We start from the raw sequence: 26016 nt of genomic DNA on the forward strand, positions 1-26016 counted from the left end.
TCTTTCCTGCTTATGCAGGGGGTCGGACTCGATGATCTATTGAGGTCCCTTCCGACCCTAGCATCTATGAATCTATGAATCCTCTCTATAATCACCTTTCAGATACCTGAAGACTTTTATCAACCCCCTCCCACACCCTTATCAGTCTTTTCTCCACACTGGAGTAACCCTAACTCTCTTTTGATCTCTCTTCATAAGCCAGACCTCTAGGCTAGGGACAGGCATTACACATAAACCAGTTAAGTGATCAGAAACTGGTTTAAACTTATAACAGAACAGACGTTCAGTGCACATAAACCAGTTTGAAAATGGCTGAATCCAATTTGAGATAAACAACCTAGTTGAATGTAATATCACACTTAACTGATTTGGGTCCAACCAGTTTATACAATGTCAATGTCTATCCCAGACCCCTTCCTGGTTTAAGATAAACCAAAAGCCCCCCAGCATCCTAACATGCTCTCTGGGCTGGGTGGGTCTCTCTGCTCCAAGGACTTGGGCTGGCCCCTCCCCTCTGCTCCCTCACTGCAGCTCCAGCAGAAACTTCATGTACATCAGGGTCTGTCTGGCTTCCTCCTGCTCCCTCCTCCCCCTAGCCACTCCGTACTGAACCAGGGATTCTCCCCTCTCACTTACACAAACACCTCTCAGTTTTAGCTAGCATACCACATGCTGGCTACAGTCCATGCTATGGCAGACAGGACTGTGGCACTTAGAGCTCTTTGGAGCCAATCCACAGGTAGCTGGTAATGTCCCTCCATTCCTTCCTTGGAAAAAGTTGTTTAAGAAAAGCCTGAACTAATGAGCTGGACCAGGACTTCTCCAGTCAGCTTATGGAGGCGGTTGGGGTCAAAGGGATGTTATTGTCATGGGTGACCTAAACTACCCAGACATTTGCTGGGAGGAGCAGACAGCCAGGTCTGACTGCTTGTGTAGGTTCCTGGCTGTATTATAGGACCTTCGCCTTATCCAGGAAGTGCATAGCCCCACTAGGGGTAACGCCTTGCTGGACCTGGTCGTGGGGGATGATGTGGTGAGGGGACTGCAGGTCCTTGACCACCTGGGCAATAGCGATCATCACCAGCTGGATTTCACTATCCAACGCAGGGCATCAAGGGATCACACCAAGGCTAAAGCCCTTGACTTCAGAAGGGCCAACTTCAATGAACTTAGCAGACTAGCGGGGGAGGCACTGAGGGCCCAGAAGGTAGAGAAGATGGGAGTCCATGAGGGATGGTTGTACCTTAAGGGGGTGATCCTCCAGGCCCAAAGGATAACAGCCCCTGAGAGAAGCAAGTGGGGTAAGAGCGCTCAGAAACTCCCTTGGCTCAGCAAGGGCATTCAGCAATGCCTGAGGACTAAAAGGGAGGCATACAAGCAGTGGAAGGGAGGAGCTATCACCAAGGAGGAGTACTCCTCCTTGGCCCGGGAGTGTAGGAGGGCTATTAGGAAGGCCAAGGCAGAGATGGAACTCAGGCTAGAGTCCAGGATTAAGGACAACAAGAAGTCCTTTTTCAAGCACATTGGGTGCAAGAAGAGGGCATCAGGCAATGTAGGGCCCCTGCAAAATGCAAACAGTAATCTTGTGGCAACGCCAGACAAGAAAGCTGATATTTTTAACAGTTTCTTTGCCTCCGTTTTCTTGAACAGGGACCTGTATATCCCACCTACCAGAGGTAGGGACAATCTTGGGGATAGCTCTGTCAGGCCTTCAGTAAGTGCAGATGTAGTTAGGGATCTTCTGGAAGGGCTAGACATTTTTAAATCTGAAGGTCCAGATGCCCTCCACCCAAGAGTGTTGAGGGAGCTGGCAGGGGTCATCACAGAGCCCTTGGCCCAGCTGTATGAGCATTCGTGGTCATCTGGCCAGGTGCTGAGGGAATGGAAACTGGCTAATGTGGTCCCAATTTTCAAGAAAGGGAGGAAGGAGGACCCAAGTAACTATAGGCCTGTAAGCCTCACCTCAGTACTCGGGAAGATCTTGGAGAGAATCATCAAGGAGCACATCTGTGGGGGGCCAGCAGGGGACATCATGCTCAGGAGCAATCAGCATGGGTTCATCAAAGGCAGGTCCTGCCTGACCAACTGGTTGCCTTCTATGGCCAGGTTACTAAATCCTTGGCTGATGGTGTCACCATGGACGTAGTCTTTCTAGACTTTAAGAAGGCCTTTGACGCTGTCTCTCACCCCATCCTCATCAATAAATTAAGCGACTCTGGCATTGATGCCTACACAGTTGGATGGGTAAAAAATTGGCTGAGGGGGCGCACCCAGAGAGTAGTGGTGGCCAGGTTGTACTCAGCCTGGTGAGATGTAAGCAGTGGGGTACCTGAGGGCTTGGTCCTCAGGCCCGCACTGTTTAACATCTTCATCAGCGACTTGGACGAGGGGGTGGAAAGCACGCTGTCCAAGTTTGCTGACGACGCTAAGATGTGGGGCAAGGTATACACACTTGAAGGGAGAGAAAGGCTGCAACTAGATTTAGACAGACTACAAAAGTGGGCAGATGAGAATAGGATGGGGTTCAACGTAGCTAAATGCAGGGTGCTGCACCTTGGGAGAAGGAATCCACAGAATACATACAGGCTGGGGAGTTTCTCTCTTGAAAGCACAGAGGCGGAAAGGGATCCTGGAGTCATTATTGACTCCAAGATGAACACAAGCCGCCAATGCCAGACAGCAGCCAGCAAGGCCAGCCATACCTTGTCATGCATCTAAAGATGCATCTCAAGCCGGTCCAGAGAGGTGAAACTCCCGCTCTATGTGACACTGGTCAGGCTGCAGTTGGAATACTCTGTCCAGTACTGGGCACCGCACTTCAAGAGGGATGTGGCCAGCCTGGAGAGGGTTCAGAGAAGGTCCACCCACTTGGTGAGAAGGCAGCAGGACAGACCCTATGAGGAGAGACCGAGGGACATGTACGTGTTCAGCCTCAGCAAGAGGAGGCTGAGGGGGGACCTGGTGGCTGCCTACAAACTCATCAGCGGAGATCAACAGCAAATAGGTACCTGGGGTGACAAGGAAAAATGGTAATAAGTTGATGGAGAACAGGTTTAAGTTAGAGATCAGAAGGCAATATTTTACAATTAGGGTGGCCAAAATCTGGAACCAACTTCCCAGGGAAGTGGTCCTCACCCCTACCTTGAGCAAATTCAAAAGGAGTTTGAAAGATCACCTGTCTGGGGTCTTGTGAACCCAGCTTTCATTCCTGCCTGTGACAAGGGGTCAGGCTAGATGATCTGTTCAGGTAACCCTAGCTACTATGAAACTATGAGAGATCCCTTTGTTTTGCTGATGGGGTGATAAATGGTCCCTGCTGTATAAATCCCTGGCTTCCTTGATGACCAGCAAGGAAGGACCTCTCTCTAATAAGAGCATCCTGCCATGCCCTGGCCACACCCCCCTCAGCTCAGCGCTGTAGAAGGGAAGAGAGGGATACTCTAGCACCCTCAAGCTTCTAGCCTGAGCCACTGCAGGCATGTGCTTGCATTTTTTCAGTCCAGAGGGGATGTCTGTACAGTTACAAACTGAGTCAGCCTAGGCAGGTTAAACTAGCCTACAAAGACTGAATCAATTCAGGCTCAAGCTTCTTGAATGTCTGTCCCTAGGCCTAATCATTTGTGTTATTCTGCACTGGACTGTCTCTAGCCTGTCCACATCTTTCTTCAAGGTATCGGACCCAAAACTGGACACAGTACTCCAGATGAGGCCTCATCAGTGCTGAACAGAGCAAAAGAATCACTTCCCTTGATTTGGAAGTGACACTCTTGCTAAAAAAAACCCAACAGCATACTGGACTGTATTTTTTTTTTTTTGCAACAAGAGGACACACACACATGGTTACAAATGAAATATAAAATTAAAATCTCTCTGTTATAAAGAATACCAAGAACAAAAAAATACAAAGCAAGTTGGATCAGATGGGTCCCAATCAGAAAGAATGTATGGGATATTAACTTTTTAAAACTCTGTTGTGTATTCAAGTTGTAGCAAGGGAAATTTAAGTTTTTCCTAATATCTAACTTGCTCACTAGGAGGGTAGTAAAGCACTAGAATAGGTTACCCAAAAAGGTTGTGAAATCTCCATCCTTGGAAGTTTTTAAGACAAAGCTTTGGCCGGTACAATATAGTTGGGTATGGTCCTACTTTGAGCAGGGGGTTGAAATAGATGACCTTCCAAGGTCCCTTCAAACCTTAATTTTCTGTGATTCTGTTAATCCGTTTTATTAAGTCATACGTATTAGGAATCTATATAGTATTAGTGTGAGAAAGAGTGAGCAAAATGTTTTCCCCCACCATACAACGTCTTTTTCAACACGAGTGATAAAACTGGGCCATGTATCCGTCATATTTTGACACTAATGTCAGCAGGTCTGACTGCTGATATACACAAGGGTCAGTGGTCTGTTGCATTAGAGTTTCATTTTTAAAGTAGAACTGCAGCTTACAACAAATCAAAATTGTTCCTGTGTGAAAACTTTACCTGACCTATTCTGATTTATCAAACAAGGCTGCACAAATTTTTTCTAGTCAGAATGAGATTGGCATCACTGGTCTGTTTGTCTGACCTTCTGTAGCTAGTAGCCATTTGAATGGGGAGGAGGCAGAAAAGCAGACATAAGGAAAAGGAATTGAGATGGACTTGACCGTCATCAGGGAAAGGAGACAGCCTAATAAAAAAGGATCCAAGAAGGTGAGGATTTGGTCTTAAGGTTTTGGTGAGTCTTCAGGAAAGACAGGAAGTTTATAGGAGCGGGCAGGAAAACTCCAACACCAAATGTGGTGCTCCTGGAAAAGAGGCAGAACGCATCACAGGCAATATGCTTGAGGAGGAAGACACTGGGCAGTCTCTGGGGAAGAGAAAATTGCAGAAAATGAACTACATGAGTTTCACTTTTTCTTCAGTGATTGCAAAAGCTACATGACAACTAAGGTTGGATTAAAAAATACAAGTGCCTGCTCCAGGCTGTTTAGTAACCCATGCCCATCTCCTGTGATAGGGGTAACAAACTGGTCTGGCCCCTTGGGCCAAAGGAGAGGCATGGGGTCAGTCCATGGGCCCACAAACCAGCCCTGTATGCCACATGCACCACATTGCCAAGACAGGCCCTCTGCAGCATGCTTTGACCAGCTCCATGCGCAGCACGTGGGCCAGGCCAGGGTCCTCCACTAATCAAATGCAAGGAGGGGGCAAGGGGCAAGGTGTGCGCAGAGGAACATGCAAGAAAAAAGGAGCCACCACACACTCTACTTCTGCTGTGAATTTAGGTCCCTACCCATGGCATTACAGATACTATGCCAATTCCTGCCATTGTATATATTACACAGTATACATGAAAACATGCTGGAGTTCAAGCTGTGGAGTAGAAATGCATCATTTAAAAGATCATCTTGCTTCCAGTCCCTTCAAACCTTTTAGCCAAAGGTCATCCTCACTGTGCCCTTACAGTTCTTTACAGCTTCATGATTATTTACTATTCATTTACTGAAAGAAGAACAACAAGCAGGAGTCAAAATGTGGTGTTAGAAACGAGCCAGAGTTTGTAAGATGCTTATTGGGTATCACACTAGCAACAATGCCAGACAACATATGCATACCCTCATGGATGATAAACCCTTCTGCCCACTGCTAAATCAATGGAAAATAGATATGCCTGAAGTGGTCAGAGCCCTACAAACCTGAACAGGCCAAATGCGGCAAAGCTGCAACCCAGTCTGGAGTGAGGCTGGAGCAGCATTGAAGAGGCCTTTGACTAGGTTCAAAACGACAGACAGGTGGAGAGTCACTAGTGGGGCACATTTACTACTAAAAGCAAGAAGCCTTCAACCATTTCTTTTTCTCTTTTCCCTTGAGATTTTCATACAGAGAATTCAAAATTAATGACTGCAGGAAGTGAAGAAAGTCAGAGAGTTGCAGGAAAGATGATGATTTGGTATAATGAGGTTATACATTGTAACTTAAAGCAAAGACAGCAGTATGTCTGCAACATCTACAGCAGCAGTTCTCAACTGGAGTGCCATGAGCCCCTTCCAGGGGTACCAGCACATAGGTGCTGCCACAGCCAGGTTGAAATATCTCATGCACCTGCCACAGAGGCAGATCAGAAAGCATAGAGCCTGAAACTCTTACTGCAGAGGCAGGTGGGATTGCCTGTGTCCCTCTGTTTCCAGGAAAGGCTTGCAGGTTCAGGCCAGGAAGGACTGTGACAAGACCTGAAGCCCTTTGTACTGCCTGTCCAAGCTGGGCTGAAGCAGCCCTTTGTGCTGCCTGCCTGGAGGATCTGGGTGCAGGACACCCAGGACGGGTAAGACCACTCACCTTCCCTCCTCCCCATCACACTCCAGGGACACAGGGGAGTTCTGCACAGAGCACAACACTTAATAGTTATCCCTCTGGTCCCGCCTGCTTTAGAGTCATCAGAAAACCCTAATACAGGGAGGAGCACACAGCATCACCCTGGCTGAGAACCACTGAGGTAAGTGAAGGCAAGATAACAGTGGTTCTGAGCTAGGGGTGCCAACAAATTCAAAAGGTGTGGAGGGATGGCCTGACTCTGGGAAGATTAGGAACCACTTGTCTACAGCAGCAAAGGCGCACGATCATTTTGTCTATTTTTTTAAACTTTAACACAAGGACATTTATTTCCTGTTGTTATACAGTATTGCTGCAAGCCCCCTCAACAATTTAGGATGGTAGTGTTTACCTTTCCCCATGAGCAGGCAGAGAAACAATAGTATATTGTGTAAATATAGGGGGGGACATGCATTAATTTCCAACCCATCACGTAATCTGATGAGATTTCCCATGAGATCTCCTAACAGGTTGCAGCACTGTGAGCCATTATTTCCATATTTATTGGAAATAACGTCTGAGCCAAGCAACGCACAATATTCCCACTGTGAGGTCTCATGACAAGAATGAAATTAACTCTTCTTGTTGCTGTATGCGCCAAGGGTCTTTTTTTGGAATCTTACAGCATTTACCCAAAATAACTAAACATTCCCTTCATGTTGTTGTGATCCAGCATGTTACACACAACCATAATCTGAGGCTTATTGAAAAGCTGACTTTTGACCTAAATTCCCCCCTGCATTTATTGGACTCATCTGCTATCACATACAGTGGTATAAAACTGTTGCAATTGTATTGCTTTCAAGTGCTGGTATTTCTGATTTATGCCAGTGTAGAATCTGAACCACATTTTGATTGTTCAAGGATCTTTTAAGATGCAAATTATTGACAAGACAGACCTTAATTAAAATGAACCTGTGATGTACACTACAGGATACTAGTGATGAGCTAAGAAAGCTTTGTCATTTTTTATTAATAATATTACAGCAGCATTAAGAAGCCCTACTGTGCTAGGCTCTGTAAAAGAACAAAGACACCATTCCCGCTCCAAAGAGTTTTCAGCCACATTATGCTGGGGGGGAAAAAAAAACCCTATATGCTCAGATATACTAAATTATACCACCTAGGGTCCACTATAGTTCCACTGAGGATCTGGACTTTTCTACATGCCTGTTAGGTCAATGCATTGGTCATCCCATGATTTTGAAAAGGCGGGTACATATGGCAAGGTACATCATCATATATAAAAGAACCAATATTTTTCTCCAGTTAAAAACAAACGAGAAGCTTTACTAATAAGCTAGGAGCCTAGGGCTGTATTACTCAGTTTAAAGTCTAAGCAAAAATAAATGTAACTTCATTGGAATAAGATTCAGACAATCTGTCGGGCTATGAAATAGGAGCTTCATTACCAGGAGCAGCTAGCAGAACTGCACAAAAGATAGTCTGACTGGTGGAAAATCAAGACCATTAAAAAGAGGAGAGAATGCAGAAGTCTGAAGTGCTCAATGCCTTTTTTGCCTCAGTCTTCACAGGCAAGGTCAGCTCCCAGATTACTGCATAGGCAGCACAGTTTCAGGTGGAGGCAAGCAGCCAACAGTGGTGAAAGAACAGGTTAGGGACTATTTAGAAAAGCTTTATACAAGTCCATGGGTCTGAATAGGATGCACCCAAGGGTGCTGAGGGAGTTGGCTGGTGAGATTGCAGAGCCACGGGCCATAATCTTTGAAAAATCATGGCAATCAGGAAAGGTTCTGGATGATTGGAGAACTGCAAATATAGTGCCTATGGCAGGCCAGTAGGGGGTGTTCCTGTGCCAAGCCACCTTCCAGGCTCTGAGTGCCACCTTCCCTGAGCCCGACTACCTTCCAGGCTCTGAGTGCCTCCCTGGCAGTGCCTCATGTCTGGCTGACCCCCTTCCTGGAGCACACCCGCTAGCCTGGGTGTAGAGCTGCCACCACCCAGGGATGGGCTTAATTTTGGCACTGCACCCCCTGGGAAACACAGGCCTAGTAGCCCTCAAGGGTGCTTGATTTATTTCAATAACTTGGGGTGCTTCCCTCAGCCAGAAGCACAAGTAGTGGTCTCCCTTAGTCAGCCAAACCAAGGGGACCCCAAGGCATAATCTAGATCCACTCCAAATAAGTCTCCCACACTAGGTACAAAGGAGAACTTTATTGGTTACAAGGAGTAGGGTTGGAATAGGGTACAAAGTTGAGTAGTATCAGAGAAATCCCATAGAGCAAACAAGGTGGCTGGAGTAGCTTTTGATCATGCATCTGAGTTACTGCAAGCTATATATCTCAGATAGCTTACTCACAAGTATCATCCAGAGACAGGTGAATGTTCCCTCTGGAGGCAGGCAGTTCCTTGATCATGAGTTTTGAGAGTGAGATCAAGTTTCAGGTGGTCCAACTCTTCTCTCTCTCTGAGTTTTCCTCATGGCTGCTGCCCCCTCCTCCTGGGCAGTCCTTAACTTATATAGCCCTGATGACCTCATTAACCTGGTCCAATGGAGGCCAGCACCTGTTGGCTGTGAGCCAACCAATTTGAAATGCATCACTTGTTGCGGGACAGACTGGCAGTTTCTAGCCCACCAGGGTGCCCAAGCCCCTCACCCAAGTATGTGATGCCAGTCACGCAGGCAGAGGGAGCAGGTTTCCCCCCCTCCCTCAGGAATGTATCCAGCTCAGGTTACCTAAAGAGATAGTGTACCCTTTGCAGGGCTCAAATTGTCACACAGCAGAGTTTTTGGGGAGAAACAGAGGTGGCCTTCTGCCACAATGCCCACATTTAAGAAAGGGAAAAAGGAGGATCCAGGGAACTACAGACCAGTCAGCTTCACCTCAGTCCCTGGAAAAACCATGGGACTGAGGTGAAGCTCAAGGAATACAATGCAAAGCCCGTGGAGGAGGAGAAGGTGATTAGGAACAGTCACCAGTGGTACGTCATGCCTGACTAACCAAATTGCCATTGGTGATGAGATGACTGGCTCTATGGACAAGGGGAGAGCAGTGGATGTGCTATACCTTAATTTTAGCAAGGCTTTTGATATAGTCTCCCACAACATTCTCACAAGCAAGCTAAGGAAGCACAGGCTGGATAAATGGACTGTAAAGTGGATAGAAAACTGTCTGGAGCATCAGGCTCAGGGGGTAGTAATCAATGGCTCAATGTCTAGTTGGCAGCTGGTATCAAGTGGAGTGCCCCAGGGGTGAATCCTGCAGCTGGTTTTGTTCAATGTCTTCATCAATGGCCTGGAATATGGCATAGCATGCACCCTCAGCGAGTCTGCAGATGACACCAAGCTGGGGGGAGCAGCAGATACGCTGGAGGGCAGGGCTAGCATTCAGAGTGACCTAGACAAATTGGATGATTGGAATCTCATGAGGTTCAACGAGGACAAGTCCAAAGTCCTGCACTTTGGACAGAACAATCCCCCATGTATAGGCTGCGGGCTGACTGGATGCTTGGACAGCAGCTCTGCAGAAAAGGATCTGGGGGTTACAGTGAACAATAAGCTGGATGTGAGTGAACAGTGTGCCCTTGTTGCCAAGAAGGCTAACAGCATACTGGGCTGCATCAGTAGGAGTGTTGCTAAAAGATTGAGGGAAATAATTATTTCACTCAATTCAGCACTGGTGAGACCACATCTAGAGTACTATGTCCAGTTTTGGACCTCCGCTGTAGGAAGGACCTGGACAAGTTGGAGACAGTCTAGTGAAGACAATGAAAATGCTTAGGGAGCTGGGGCACATGACTGATGAGGAGGGACTGAGGGAACTGGGCTTATTTAATCTGTAGAAGAGAAGACTGAGGGGAGATTTGATAGCAGCCTTTAACTACCCGAAGAGGGTTTTGAAAGAGGATGGAGCTAAACTGTTCTCAGTGGTGGCAGATGACAGAACGAGGAGTAATGGTCTCAAGTTACAGCAAGGGCAGTTTAGGTTTGATATTAAGTAGAGGTGCACTGATACATCAGTCCGATACTGGATTGGTACAAATATGAAGAAAATGGTCTATATCAGATATTGGCCCTATGGGGCCAATAATTTGGCTGATAAATGCCCGTGCTGTGCACAGCCGCAGTGTAGCAAAGAACAGAGATGGCAACATGGAGAGCTGCCTCCAGCTGGTAAGTTGGAAAGGGAGGGGAGGAGGGAAGGGGCAAGGGGGCAGATCAACGCCTCCCCACAGTGAGAGAGGGAGGGGGCAGGGATAGGCGCTGCCCAGCCGGGGGGGTAGAGCCGTGGAACAGCCATGGCTCATGGGGTGGGGGCAGCTCCCACCACTGCTTGCACCCCGGGAGGTGGGAGATTTGCCCCCAGATCTTCATGGTGCAAGGCAGGCAGCAGCTGCAGGGTGGAGCTGATGCTGTGTGGGGCTCTTCTTGCTGGTGGCTGGGCTCGGAGCGGGCCCCAGAGGCACTGGGAGAAGGCTGCATCCACCCCAAATTTTGCTGCAGCTCCACTCCTAGCTCTGGCTGAATGCCCCACCTCCACCCAAGCACTGGGAAAAGCCATGGCTGCACTGGGGGGGGGCAGTGTGGGGCTGAGAGCAGAATGGCAGTGAAATCTGAAGTGGCTGCAACCTCCTCCCAGTGCTGCCAAAGTCCACTCCGAGCCCAGCCCCTGGCAAGAAAAGCCCTGCGCAGCACTGGGTACAGCTACAGCCCGCACCTGCCACCCGCCTCATACAGATCTGGGGACATACGCTCCCCCCCACCCCCTGCCCTCCCAAGGTGCAAGCAGTGGCAGGAGCTGCCCCCACCCCATGAGCTGTGCCTCTGTCCCACACCCCTCCCCCTGCCCAGGCTGTGCCGTGCCTGCCCTACCCCTCCCTCACTACAGGGGGCATTGATCTGTCCCCTCCACATCTCTTCCCTCCTTCCTCCCCTTCCACCACACTGGACATACCACCTAGAGGCAGTTGTATCAGATATCAGATCAGTATCAGCCAATATGCCTCCTTAAATATTGGTTATTGGTATTGACCCCTAAAATCTCTATTGGTGCACCCCTAATATTAGGAAGAATTTTCTCACTAGAAGGGTAGTAAAACACTGGAACAGTTACCCAGAGAGGTTTTGTAATCTCCATCCTTAGAGGTTTTCAATACCTGGCTAGACAAAGCTTTGGCTGGGATAATCCAGTTGGGGATGGTCCCATGGAGCATGGGGTTAGACTAGAAGATCTCTAGAGGTCCCTTCCACCCTAATTTTTTATGATTCTATGATTAACACCTATGGAATGAAGAATTAGAAATGATCAGGTAGATTATAATAAGACATGAAGTTAAGTGACTAGAAACACTGTTGCCTGTGCTAGGAAGGTTTTAATTTTGGGTGGACCAGAAATCAAAATGGGGAATTGGGAATCAAATCCACCAATGAGCACACACCCCCACTGCCATATCCACCCCTGGGACAGCGGTGCTCAAAGTCATAAGGCCAGATAATCAGGCCCATAGGTATCCTGAAAGGTCCAAAAATTTGACTGCAGGGGAGAGGTGGCAGCATTAATTGCATTTCCCTTGCCGCCTTGTTTTCAAACTCATGGCAAGCCCTGCAGACTGAATGAGACATCCCTGAACGCTAAATCATGCTGGTATATGGAGGTCACTATACGGCCAGATCCAATTTGTGGGGCCAGTCCAGTGTACCAGATGACCTCAGTGCATTGACCCCATAGCACTGTATTAGGTGATTCCAGGTGCTCAGAGTTTCATGATGCAAACAAGTATCCTTGCGATTAAATAATTTAAGGACAGTGTGTCCCTAGGAACCACTATAAGTTCTGGCTCTGTTACAGTAATATTTTATTAAAGATCTAAGCCACTCTCATACAGTTTACAGTTTATTTACTCTCATAAATATCGATTAATTTTTACAAGTAGAAACATTTCTCCATTTTTTTTGATCAACCTTTTCTTTCCACCTGGATCATTCGATTATGCCTCTAAGCTATGCTTAAAAAACTGCATTTTTAGGTTTAGGCCAGTACGGTTTGTGTCACTAACAGAATGATTTTACACAGTGGTGCTCACACTTTTGGCCCCAGTGGCCAGATGAGTGGTATCAGGCCAGAATGCGAGTCAGATTGAAACCTGCACACCAGGATCATGACCCAGGGGCTTGAAGCCGCCCCATATCCAACCCTCACACACAGAGATTAGGCCCTGGGACCTAGCACAATCTCCACATGGCCGACCCTGTATGCTGTATCCAATCCAGTGTGCAGGGACCAGGGCTCCCCATGCGTCTAGAAATTTGGCATCAGGGAAGTGGTGCTATCATTTTCTTACTGCCAAATTTCCAGGTCCAAGGGGAGCTCTGCAGGCCTGAAGACAAAGTACTGTGGGATGGATCAGCCCTGGGGGCTTGAGGTAGAACACCCCTGAGATAAGAGGATTGCAGTAATTATGTTAAAAAAGAGAAAAACCTCTTATTTGCAAAAACAGTATCTTATTAATTAGGAAAGATGAGCAAAGAAATACAAAAATACCTGAAAAGGAAATTTGGGCTTTCAAAACCTTTGTTTGCTTTTAACATTTGCCTGTGGGTGGCAGTGACTGAATACAATCCAATCAGCTGGGTTTTAGAAGCCATATCACAAGATCATACACGGAGCCATACTGCAAGATGAGACTGCCATGGCATCAGATCCACAGCTGCCAAAATTTTCATGGGAAGCTGAGGCACTGGCAATCTTCTCCCTGAGGGCTGCTGAGATTTGACTTGTCCACTTAATTAACCACTTAACCGTGTTATCCGAAAGGGTTGAATATGCAGCTGTCTGCACATAGCTTGCCATTGCCTAACAGATTTTATTTTTCAAAAGTATCCATTTTCATGAGTAAAACAGCCTTCAGCCAAAACTCTCTTCAGTTGGACGGTGCTCCCTGCTCCTGTTGCTCCCAGCTATGTCTGTCTTATGGGTCAAAGTGGATTCTTACCCAGGGCTAACTTCCTGTTGTAAATATTTGTCATTAATACGGGCAGCTACTGGATGCATATGGCTAAAAATGTTTATTAATAATTGACTCTAAACCTAAAAATAGTCATCATAGTCATCACATACCCAAAGTATTTTAAGCTAGTGTTATAATACTTTACGGAAAAAATTCTCTCTCAGAGTCCTTTCTTAAGTACTATAATCAACAATCGTTTAGAAAAAGCCATCATCTTTGCCACAACAATGTTTTTGGCCTCCTCTGTCTCTTAGGGATTAAAGTTTAGAATACCAGCTTGCAAAAATACAGTGGCATTTTTATAGTCTAACTAATTAAACATAATTAAATTAATGGTAACCTGGAATTGAATGTATTAAAAAAACCAAAAGCATTTTGCTTTACATGTATAAACAGTACAGTAATTATTTCCTTTTAAGGAAAATGCCAAGGTAATAATGTAGGTGACAGTGAAATACTTCACAATGGGTCAATTTAGTTTGTCATGATTCATCAGCATGTGTGTGACTAGTAAATAATTGAGTTAATTTTAAGCTGAGTGACATATTTAGAAAACTACAAAGCACCTTATTTTGTGAATTTAATCAACCTTTGCTCTTCCCTTGGTAGTTCAACATACATCTACAATATTAATCTAGAACACTTCTTTACCTTAAAGCCATGATGAATGCCCAATGGCTTTAAAATTTTTAGACGTAACTGCTTTTTTAAATGATAGCTTTAAATAAGGAGCACTTAAAAATAAATACACACAATTTTTTTTTTTTACTGTAGCAGGATAATTTCAGAAAAGCGCAACCTCTCCTTAACTGAAGTTGTAACCACGTTACTGCAAGCTAAATTTTTAGATGTCTTTATTTTCACCAGTGAAAATGCTTTTGGTCTCAAACCACAAAGGTAAAACTCACATCACACAGTGAAAAATTTCCTCAGAATTACTGTCTAATGTTTCCTTGTCTCCCTCTGTTGGCCCAATTAAATCATATTACAAAAAAAAAATTTACAATGCAGATAGATTTCCAGAAGCCGGAAGAAAGTAAATTAATTTTAAAAGTTACCATTGTTGTGTAATTAAATGTGGTTCTGCATCATTGAAGTAGACTAAGAATATTTTTTCCAACCAAAGCTCCTCTGGTGGCTTAGCTACATATCACAGAGCTTCTCTCGTCTGTGGTAAGAAATTTAACTAGGAGTAATACAGTATTAGTTGCAGGAGTAACAGTAATTTGGTAGTGCAAATGTATTTTGCTACCAAAATGCTGGCTTGCATCCATAGGTGCTTCTCAAGCAAATCCCAGAACATCATTCTCCCCTTGTACTCGGCCTTGGTGAGGCCGCAGCTAGAGTACTGCATCCAGTTTTGGGCCCCACAATTCAAAAAAGATGTGGAGAAGCTTGAGAGAGTCCAGAGAAGAGCCATGCGCATGATCAGAGGGCAGGAAAACAGGCTGAGAGTAATGGGGCTCTTTAGCCTGGAAAAGCACAGGCTCAGGGGTGAGCTGATGGCCACCTATAAGTTTATCAGTGGTGACCACCAACATCTGGGGAAACATTTGTTCACCAGAGCGCCCCAAAGGATGATGAGGTCGAACAGTCATAAACTACTGCAAGACCGCTTCAGGCTGGACATAAGGAAGAATTTCTTTACTGTCCGAGCCCCCAAGGTCTGGAACAGTCTGCCAGCGGAGGTGGTTCAAACACCTACATTGAACACCTTCAAGAGCAAATTGGATGCTTATCTTGCTGGGATCCTACGACCCCAGCTGACTTCCTGCCCTTTGGGCGTGGGGGCTGGACTCGATGATCTTCCGAGGTCCCTTCCAGCCCTAATGTCTATGAAATCTATGAAATTTTCAAATGCAAGGTACAACCATAACTGACTTTAAATAAAAAAAACCCTTATTTTTGTAAAAGGGAATTCAAGTTATTTTTCCAATAGTGTTGAAAAGTCCATGTATAATCTTTTGGTATATAAAAACCTCTATTAGTCATTACTATCATTTTGTAAAATGCCTGAGGAAGGGCACTGTAATACTTGCTTATGTCTATACCAACCATACGCTGGTCCAATAAAAACTACCACAAGACTTCTTGCCAGTTGTAAAACACATAAGAGTTGCCAAGTAGTCATTCTGAGTGCGTACATGCATAGCACATAAGATAATTGGTACAGGTTACGGCACTTGCATAATAAATCCTGAGTTTTCAAAACAATAATTCACATGATACAGACAAAAAATAATAATTTTAAAGATTATGTCACTTAGCTATTCGAGAGTAAATTTCTTTGTTAGCTACACCGAAGTGTAAATTGTTGCAAATCATTTAATACAATTAGAACATGCACAGATTCACAGTGCTACAATATATCTTTTGGGTCTCACTGCAAAACCAATGTATGACACTATGCTCAGTATCCTGTCTTCCCACAGAATAATGTGTTTCTCATTTCATATGTTGCTACATTGTCTAGAATATTACAGACATCATCATAACATAATGAATTAAATATTAAGATATATCATTCAGATATACAAGGGAACAAAAAACAGACTCATATCTTTACAGAAATTAAGTAAAGCATAATTCTGTATAGTTGCATTCAGTCCTAAGACGATGCCCCAAAATATCCCTGAACAGACAAAATACAAAGTTGTAACCAAATTATCAGAAGATTGACCATTAGACTCACTGCATATGTTGAGTGTAAATACTGTAATACCTTCACAACCATGCATACCTAGATGGCAGGCAGTTAACTTGGTCTGGGATCAGAGATGGTCACTAAGGCCACCGACACAAGTGATATTTGTCACATGATCAACCCCCTGAAGTGCTCTACACCCATGCCCTTACAGAAGCACATGGCTACAGAGTGCTTTAAAAGGACCTGATCCTACAGCAATCTGAACCCTCAATACACGAGAGTTCAGATGAAGGCACTCTAAAGTGGAGTGCCTTCATTAACTTGTGTCCACGCATGCCAGGAGCAGGGCTGGGCTGATGTAGCCTGCACTAGAGGACGGCGCAGGTGGATTGGCGGTCCCGCTTCCACCTGGGGGAGGGCTCCAATCAACCCACCCCACTCTCCAGCACAGGCTGGGCAACTCCCAGACCAAGCTCCCTCCACACTCCCTTCCCCGACTCCCATTCTGAAAACAAGGCCAGGGCTTGGAGAGGAAGGGACGGGACTAGAGGAAAGTGGCTGCAGACTCACAGCTGCTCCAAAATGCAGCTTGTTCCCCCACCCAACAGCGAACATTTGTTGTGTCTGGGGGATCACTGTAACTCATGGCGCATTTACATGGATGCTAGAAATTTAAAAAGCCCACTTGCCCTGGCACTGATCCATACTCAGCTCATTCCTAAATAATCAAGGCAGGAAAGCAAAAAAAGCTATCCTCATTTTCCTTTGGTGTCCTTAACTCGGAATTAAATTTGTGCATGGATTTACTAGATCTATAAATGGTAACCAAGATTAACAAAGATAATTTCAAAGTTCCTTTGCTTTAAGTCTCAAAGCTGTATAATGCAGTACTGACATCTTCAATTTATAATACAGTATGTTACTTGGTAACTGTTTAACAATGTGACTCGCCCACAACTGTTCCAGTGAATCACCGGGAAACATTACTTTCAAATTCCCACGTACCAAAGTATTGTAGATGGTAATCACCTACCATAAAAATACATATTTTCCAGCACTACTGAGGGAGACAAATATTTGCAACACCTAATCCAAACCAATTTAAAATGATAAACAACAATATTTTAACATTTAGCATTTTGCAAAACTTTGTTAAATATAGGCAACATTACAGCAGAAAACACACACACTTGCACAAAGCACATAACTTATCATAGAAAGCAAAGGGTAAACTACAAATAATGGGAGTATTGCAGAAGCTGAAGCTGTGTCTAAACAAATAAACTTTCAAAATTATTATTGCCTGTAGCTATTAGCAAATAGACAATGTTTCCTCAACTCCCCACAGCACAAAGCTGGACCCAAAGCTCAATGAAATCCACAGAAGTCCTTTGAATGAGGCCTCACATAAGTGCAGGGTGCAGCTGAGTAGTGAAAGGAACAAAGCAGCTGTTATCAGCTCCTCTAACCTTAGCTGACTAAGGGCTTTTACAAACTTTGTCATGATTTTAAACTATCCTTGAGGCTGGTCCAAACAAGTCTGTTGGCTGTGGTCCAAAGGAGCTGATGGGCCAGCTAGAGTTTTATGTTTTGGCCATACCTGTCCATTCCTTTACTTCATCAATGGAACCCCCTTTCTTCAGAGACCTGACAGTAGTGTGGGGAGAGGGATAGCCATAAGTGACACATAGGAGGGACACGGGGGGTCATGTGCCCCCCCTGATTTTGGGCACCACCAGGTTCTATGGATGGTCGCCACTCACCACCTGCCCCCCCTAACCTGGTACCACCACCTGCAGGCAGTCCCCATTCACCACCACCCCTCTTACCACCAACGCCACTGCTGGCGTCTGCAGGTGGTCACTGCTCACCGCCAACTGCAGGCAACCTCTGCTTGCCACCCCCCCAGCTGCTGACACCATCTGTGGGTGGTTCCCCGCTCACCAACCCCCACCTCTGCTACTGATAACAACTACAAATGGTGCCCCCCCCCAGTCTCGGGAGGCACCAGTTGTGGTACCTGCCATGGTAAGAGCCACCCTTTCACATACACTGTACACTGCTATCTTTCTGGCAAAACTGCACTGCTGGAAAGAGCAAAATGGTCACAGGGAGGCTCAGAATCAAGTCTTGGGATTTCAGTGCATACCAGTTGGACTTTGCTCAATAAACAGGACAAACAGAGAAAATTAAAATATGTTGTAACTATGAAATGGCAAGTAGTCCCAGTCAGCTGAGGACATTACTATCATCTCTTTAAAAGCTGAAATTAGGTTTTGGCCATCCCTGGTGCCAACAGAAGGTGAGTTCTAAGCTTTTTGTCAAATTGTCACAGTGTAACAATGGTTTTTACACTTAGCATTTAAGAACATTTAAAAGATATGCCAGTTATTTCTCCAAGGTTAATAAAAGCCAACTAAGCGTTTCTTTGTTTTCCTCAAACTTCCACAGATGGAAGATGGATTTTACTCCATCTCCTTCAAAATAGCTTGGTTATATATATAAATTTTTGCAATCTAACATTCCAACTGTACAAAAAGCCAAACACACTTCTTTCTTCAATAACATTTATGAACAAACAAGATTTCTCTCTATTTTTTTTTTTAGATAAACAAGAAGTCTGGAAATCAGAGTTTATTTTCCTGATTAGCTTTTAAAAACAACAATCCAAGTTCCACCAATTTGTCCTTGAAGATGAAAGATATAAAGATGTATGGAGCTTGTCCTGCTGAATGGAAGGAAGATAATGTTACCCAATATTCAATTAACACCAAGGTCTGCCACTCTGCCAATGGGAGTCTCTCAGGGAAACTGCTAAATCAGTGCATTCTGTATCCAAAATGGCTGAGCCAACTCCAAATCATTCCCATAAGCACCTATGCATGGCTTACGTGGAATGATGTTGTCTAAGTCAAAAAGAAAAAGTCCAAATCAACCCTGTTTCAGTGGGGGGGGAAGAGAATGAAAGGAGTGGAGAGGAAGCTTTAGTTAAAATTCCCCCACCACTTTTTTAAAGCACAGGGCTGCTGTCACATGAGACGTGGAAGCTGCTGGAGCACTCTAATTAGCATGCTGCTCTGATGTACTGTAATTACACCAGGTTGGAGCAGCCTCTCTGCAGTCTACAGGCACCCACAGGTCTCAAGTCTTCTAAATATGATCAGAAGCAATCCAGTTCAAGTAGGAAGGCATCTAAAATCTTGGCTAAGCCCAACTGGAGAAAGCCTAAAATCTACCCTGACCCCTTTAGATGCCCACAGAGAACATCTAACTTACCCTGACATCACCCAGTTCAGTACAAAGTGCTTTTCTATCAATCAATCTCACTTAGGAACCCTGGAAGGTAGGAAGGGTAACATCTACCTTTTGCACAATACCTTACTGGTTAGAGCACTTTCCAGACATCAAGAAGGATAAAATTACACCATGTGCCCAGTAATATGAACAAGTCAATGGAAAGGAGGAAACTTGGGTTCTAGTCCTTCTTGCCAGGATTATTTTTGCTTTTTAACTAGTGACTGCCTAACATAAAAATCCAGAAATAGTCCTGGCAGCAGGAATGCACTCTCCTGAGAGAAGGGAGAAAAAAACTTGAATCCCCTCAATAGGAAGAGGACCTAAAAGAGAGCCCCCTTTACAGGCAAATGCTCACATTGCTAGGCTATTACACAAAAGATGGGCACCACTATCACTACCGGTCAATTAGATGCCTCCACTCTGAGCACCCTGAATCTGAGATGAAAGAAGCACCTAATGTTTTAGAAAGTAGCCTAACCCCTTAAGAAAGGCACGGATTCAGACATAGCTCTGTGCCTACCACTTCTTATTGACTATCTTTAGGCACCTCCCAACTCAGTATCTGAGCTCTCAGAATCACCCTTACTCTCTCTCTACTGCAGGAGCATAGGTAATTATAGGGTGTCCATCATACAGGACATTCCGGTTTTCTGCTACTCTGTCCTCTATTGATACAAAACCTGACACCTTTATGTCCTCTATTTTTAAATAAAGGCATCCAGTTTTGTACCAATAGAGGACAGGGGACAACCAGACTGTCCTCTGTGGTGGCCATGCTATGCTTACCTTTATCAGTTTGGATCAACCACCTATGGCAAAAAACACTGCAGCCCCTTGGTGGAGACGCCTACAAGGTTGACCTGAGTCCCTTTTCAAAGGGGCAGAACTGCCAGTTTAGACCTGCATTGGCTCCCCATGACTTTCCACCACCTTAAGGGGCCACCCAATCTCCACTACCATAATATGAATCCTTGCTAGAGTCTTTCCACCTCAGACTCCACCCAAGATTACAGTGACCTAAACTAAAGTCAACCTGACCTATTCCATTTGTGCTTTTCTTTCATCTTTCTTACCAACTCATGTTACAGTGCTGCCAACCATTTGTGAAACATTTCAGGCGAATAACCAGTCAAATGGGAATGCACTTTTACATAACCACTATTCATAAAAACATACTCAGAACCATGTATCCATTTGAGGTTACATTTACAAATACATTACGCTCAATGACCTGCCTGAAAGACTATCCAAAAATGTGCACATATGTAAATCATTCCTTCCTGGAATCCTGGGCAAAGTGACAGGAACAAAGAATGTGGTTACCTCATCAGTGTTTGGCACTCCATATACTACAGTTTAAATGCTTGCAGGTTTATGAGCCATCTGTCTACGGAGAACCATTGGGTGGTGCCTGCATGGTTTGATGCATGTGGTCACTAGTTCCTAGGACCAGTAGAAAGTGAACTGTGCCATAAAAAAAAAAAAATCATACACTACTTCTGCCTGTCCGCCCAGGGAACTATATCTTTGTAAAGAGATTACATCTCAGGAACTGAATTGTGTTGGACAGTGCTTCAGGAAAACAGAGTAACTTATATCCCCATAGAAAGGGGAATTGTGAGTAGAGAAAGGAGCAGAAGAACCATTTTACTCCTGACCAGGAGTATAGGTAATGGCAGCCTGTTTTGGAAACAGCAGGACCTTTCAGCTTGGAGCTCCCAGGAATTCTGCTAATATCTGAGCACCAGACATGATGCAGAAAAGAACACCAGCCAGAAAGCAGCAATCCTATTAACCCAATCTCTACTTGGATGTGTACAGACATATGGTTCAATATTGATGCAACTGAAGGGCATTTAAGGCACTGAAACACATGCAGGGTGCCTGCTCTGGTGCACTGGAAATCCAGCATATCAGAGCAGACTTGGTTAATCAAGTCCACTGGAGCATATAAATTGATGCGCTCCAGCAGCCTTGGTGTCATGCGCAGTGGGGCAGCGCGCCTTCATGCTGAGAAAATGGCAGCAGTGTGCTTTGAATTAAAACATGTTCAACGTGCTTTAGTTAAAACCATACCGCCACCGTTTTCTAAGTGCGCAGGTGTGCTGCGCCACTGATACATGTGACGTGCAGACACTTTTCGTTAGCCCGGCTCGCTAATTAAAAGCACCTGGCACCGCGTAGGGAACACATGTAAAAATGCTCTTACGTTCCTCCGAGGAGAACAAGTTTAGGTCACAAACAGATTGAGACGATCATTAAATAAAAGTTTGAGTCCAGTTTAAGAACAAGGTTTAGGCTTATTCTTCAACTGGGTGTAGGTATTAATTACAAGGCAGATGCTCATAGGTCTTAAAACTACAGGGAACAAACATGGGAGCTAGCCACAAAAGTAAAACTTACAGGATGGCTAACACATTTCCTTTTAGCGCGGGCTCTGAATTGGTGATAAAAAGGGGAATTTAATTCTACTAAGCTTCCTTTTAAAGACTATACTCTTTCCACATATAAGACGATGCTACTGCTGCCAATCCCACAGAGACTCTAAACAAATTGAAAAGGGAAGGGGAAAACCCAAAGATGTAAAAAAGGCAAAAATGAAAGGCAAAAAAAGAAAGAAAGAAGAATGAACAAATTAGAGAACAAAAGCACTAAAGGAAGAGCAGAATAAAGCTAAAGGAGAGAAATAAAGAAGGAAATCCCTGATATGTGAGGGAGACAAGATCAGAAAAACTTGTCCCCCCAAGTCCTTTGCACGAGTTGCTACTGTTTGCTCTATGAGGCCCTGCTCTGCTAGAACTGTGGTGGTGCAGGAGAGGGTCTATCACTAACGATGTAGATGTCCTCTCTCTCTCTCAGCATCCTCACCCATAAGGAAATAACACTCTGGGGTCTCCAGATAAAAATACAGCTATATAAATATATTGTATTTTCATTAGGGAACAGCCAGGTTAATGTCAAATTCTGTCCTTTATCAGGGGTACCACTACATCAAGAGCTGGTCCTCATTTTTATTTCATAAGAACAATTCATTCTTTGCCATTCAAAATCTCCTTTAAGCTCCCTGTACAGATCAAATAAAAGTTTGTTTGCCAAATCCATCCATTCAAAAAACCTGCTTCTCTTTAGATCTAAAATGGAAAGATTGCCTAGATCAATAAATCCTTTTGAGAATCTCTTAATTTCTTTCTCTCCATCAACAGTAGTTCAGCAGCTGTTTCAAGTGTCACAGCTGTTAAGACCTAATTTGAGTGACTCCCAATGAGCTGATAACTATTTACCTATACATGTGACCTTATTCTTTAACACCTGTACATCCACATAACGTCTCAGGTGACATCCCAGCCTCAACAGCATCCAATTTTAACATAAACTTTAAAAGACAGCTAGATTTTGTCTACTGGGGGCCTGATCCTGCAAAATATTTTTTTACATACTTAACTTTACCGCTATGAGTAGTCACAACTGAAGTCAGTGAGAATAAGCACAGCAGCAAAGTTACGTATATATGACAAAGTGTTTGGAGAAGCAGGACTCAAATGGAGAGCCGTATCAGCCTTACTGATTCTCCATCCTTTTTTGCCTTCCCAAATTCCATAACACGACATGCACAAACACATTTGCACTTGATTTGAAAAAAAAACTTGCACATTTAGTATGCATCTCTCTCTAAATAACAAATTTTTATTATGCATTTCTAAGTTTTGCCATACAAATGACACATACATTACTGAACATTCAATCCCAGCAAGAACTAACTTTTTACCTTGTTCATGACAACAGATTTATCAGGAGATTTAAGAAATGCAACATTAAACTGACATTAAAGCATATATCACTCTCCAAATCATTTAACACAACGTATAGATTTATCCTATATGGTACCTTTGTATTGTAGATCTTCTCCAAGTTTGTTGGAGCATACAATCAAGCTTCAAGTTCAATGTCCAACAGCTGAAAAGGTAAATCAAATATATTAAAAATATCTTGCTAAAAGTAAGTGGTTTAAGCACATAAAAGAAAAAGTAAATTCAATGTACAAAATTACCATTTGGAAATAAGTTTCAAATATACCAGTCATTTACCATCATGCCAAGTGCAATATATTTTATGCATGATAAGAATGATGCACTATTTAATAATTTGCTGAATATCAGAAAAACTATATACATCTTTAAAGTAAACTTGGACAAAAAACTCAAAAATAGCACAAGACAGCTTCTGGAAACATGTTTCAGACTACTAATTTCGTAACAACCATCCATAATGACAGAACAAAAACAAAACAAAGCAAAAACCCTACATTTAATATGCAAAACTGTTAGTGACATACCAGGGGAAAAATCTGTTATTAAACCACACACACTGCTATATATACACATATTTGAGCCTTAAACAACCTTGTATTTGCAGTAGAATAAGGGCACAAATAAAAGAACCATGTACAAATGAGGATCATCGTTATATTTTGTCATTTTAGTCTCATGAAATGCTAAAAAGGGCAATTCTATGACAGATTCTAAATGTTGGCTGCATACAATTTTGCAGGCACATGCGTAGCACCTAGCCACAAGTATTCCCTCGAGCCTCTATAAATTCTCCTAGTGATTCTGACACACTGATACATAGATGGAATAATCTATTTGATAAATCTAATGTGGTGAAGAAGGCACGGGGGTGGGGGGAGACAGTTAACTCAGAAAGATGTAGCACAAAAAGAAAACAAAACAAACAAACAAAAAATCAACAGACCAGGGAAAGAGAGAAAAGAAAACACAGAAAGAACTGGCAACAGTTTAAGTATCTGGCTATGCTTCAGCCTTGTTTCTGTAGCACCACTTCACTGATAACCCCATCAGTTTTTGTTTACCAATTTACCTTGAATATTTCTTAGACACCTATCCCATCACCATCTATGAATTATGCAGAAAATGATGTTAGACAATAATAGCCTTACAAGTGAGTCTACACTAGTTTCTTGCCCAGATTTCACCTGCAAACTACACCTTTGCTGCCACTAGTATGAACTCTCATGTAGATGGAGTGAAGGCACCCCAGAAAGATTAGACGATCCAGTAGTCAGGAAACCTATGCCCACCAGCCATTCATACTCTTGGTCACGTAACTTCCCTTTTTATGAAAAACAGGTATTTCTTAGTGTGAATGTGCAGTTAGAGAAATATAAAGTCCTTCCATTCCTCCTAATGTGCTGCTTACTCTAAAGCCCAAAGATAATTAACAGAGCTGATATTTTAAATTTATTTCCCTTGTTATCATTCCTGCAGAAACAAACAGGCATAAAGTTCAGGGTGTTTCTGAGAATCAGAACCAGAAGAAAAACTTCAAATCAAGAGTTTGTAAGGATTTTACCAATTCTTTTTATCAAAGATACAGCACATCAACTTGAAGTTACTATTTTATTAAAAACAAAAAACCCCAAATATCCCACATGACTCTATGTTTCATATATTCCAGGAAATCTTTATCAATATGACAGTTTCCAAGACTGTTTACTCCATATGCTCATTTATGGCCCCTACTGTTTCTGTCACATGTATGACTTGAAAAGTTTGGAATCCACACTAAAGGTGTATGAACAACAGGGCTCTCTGTCTGCATACCGTTTGATCCCCAAAAGTGTCAGTGCCTCCAAGAAGAGAAACACATGAATCACACAGAGAATCCCATTAAAACTAAAATGAAAATTAGCCAAACATCTATAAAAGCAACAGAGCTACTTAGTAAGTTATACCGTCAGGAACAATACAAAGAATTGTTGTGTAAACCCTACCACTATCTGTTTCTTTTTCTTTGCTTTCGTCCTAGTCCATCACTTAGCCTTGTGATGTTCTTTTCTTCAGATGATGTAAAATCTCTAATCTACCCTTTCCCCTCTTGTGTTTCCGTCTCATCCCTTACCCTTTTTTCTGCCAATATCTTCTGCCTCCAGTCCCAGTTACCTGCTGCAGTGTTTATCGCACATTAACATCATCACACACAGGTTGAACTTGGCTAGCCTGGAAAGGCAGTGCTTTTCCTACAAGTTGTCATTTGGATTCCATAGGCTTGTCTACATCACAAAGTTCTGCCAGCAGATCTGACCGATAAGGATGTGAAAAGATCTCTCCCTATATCCAACACGGGTCTGCTGGGAAAACCCCTGGTGTGAACAAGGATTTGTTAGCAGCAAAATCTTTCAAAATTTGTGGAAACTGGCATAGGTCTGACAAAAAACCTCCTTCTGCTGATATTTCTGGGACCCAAATAGTAAGTGGGGGAACAAGGGGAATGATCCTTTTCTTCTAACACCATTCAAAATAGGAATGAAGTATCAAATGCCATCACAATGTCAGATGCCACTGACTGAGCTGGTAGGCAGTCTGAAACAAAAATGTCTGATACATGAACTACTCTGATTTGTCTAAAAGGGGTGTTAACCTAAAGCTTCATTAAAATAATGTAGTTGTAGTCATCATTCAGCTATTTCAGCAGTGCAGTAACTTACTACCCAAAATTCACAGGAAAGGTCTGGGATATCACACACAATATGCTGTGTGAAGGATCTAGTAGAGGGAAAGGATCTAGTAGGGGAAATATGGTTCACAGGTATGGCTTAAGAAAGTGCCACAGTATCTGCCTGGCAAATCAGCTATTACACTGCACTGTGGTGCTGCTTTTAAATACTTGCCTGCAAAAGTGACACAGGAAACTATCTGCTCACACTATTCTTTAACCGGAACAGACCTGCACT

The 26016-nt window shown here is 43.7% G+C and overlaps 1 protein-coding gene across 4 annotated transcripts in view; it reads right to left on the reverse strand.

Annotated features, from left to right (window-relative positions):
• ENOX1 (ecto-NOX disulfide-thiol exchanger 1) overlaps nucleotides 1-26016 on the reverse strand; it is a 531698-nt gene that overhangs the window by 405438 nt on the left and 100244 nt on the right. For all 4 annotated transcript variants that reach the window (XM_019529871.1, XM_019529872.1, XM_019529868.1 and 1 more), the window contains exon 2: nucleotides 23151-23219. The gene's annotated coding sequence lies outside the window, so the exon portion shown is untranslated. The remainder of the gene's footprint in view (nucleotides 1-23150; nucleotides 23220-26016) is intronic.

This window comes from Crocodylus porosus, unplaced genomic scaffold, assembly GCF_001723895.1.
Source record: "Crocodylus porosus isolate Cpor-Errol unplaced genomic scaffold, CroPor_comp1, whole genome shotgun sequence".
In the NCBI taxonomy this organism is placed as follows: Eukaryota; Metazoa; Chordata; order Crocodylia; family Crocodylidae; genus Crocodylus; species Crocodylus porosus.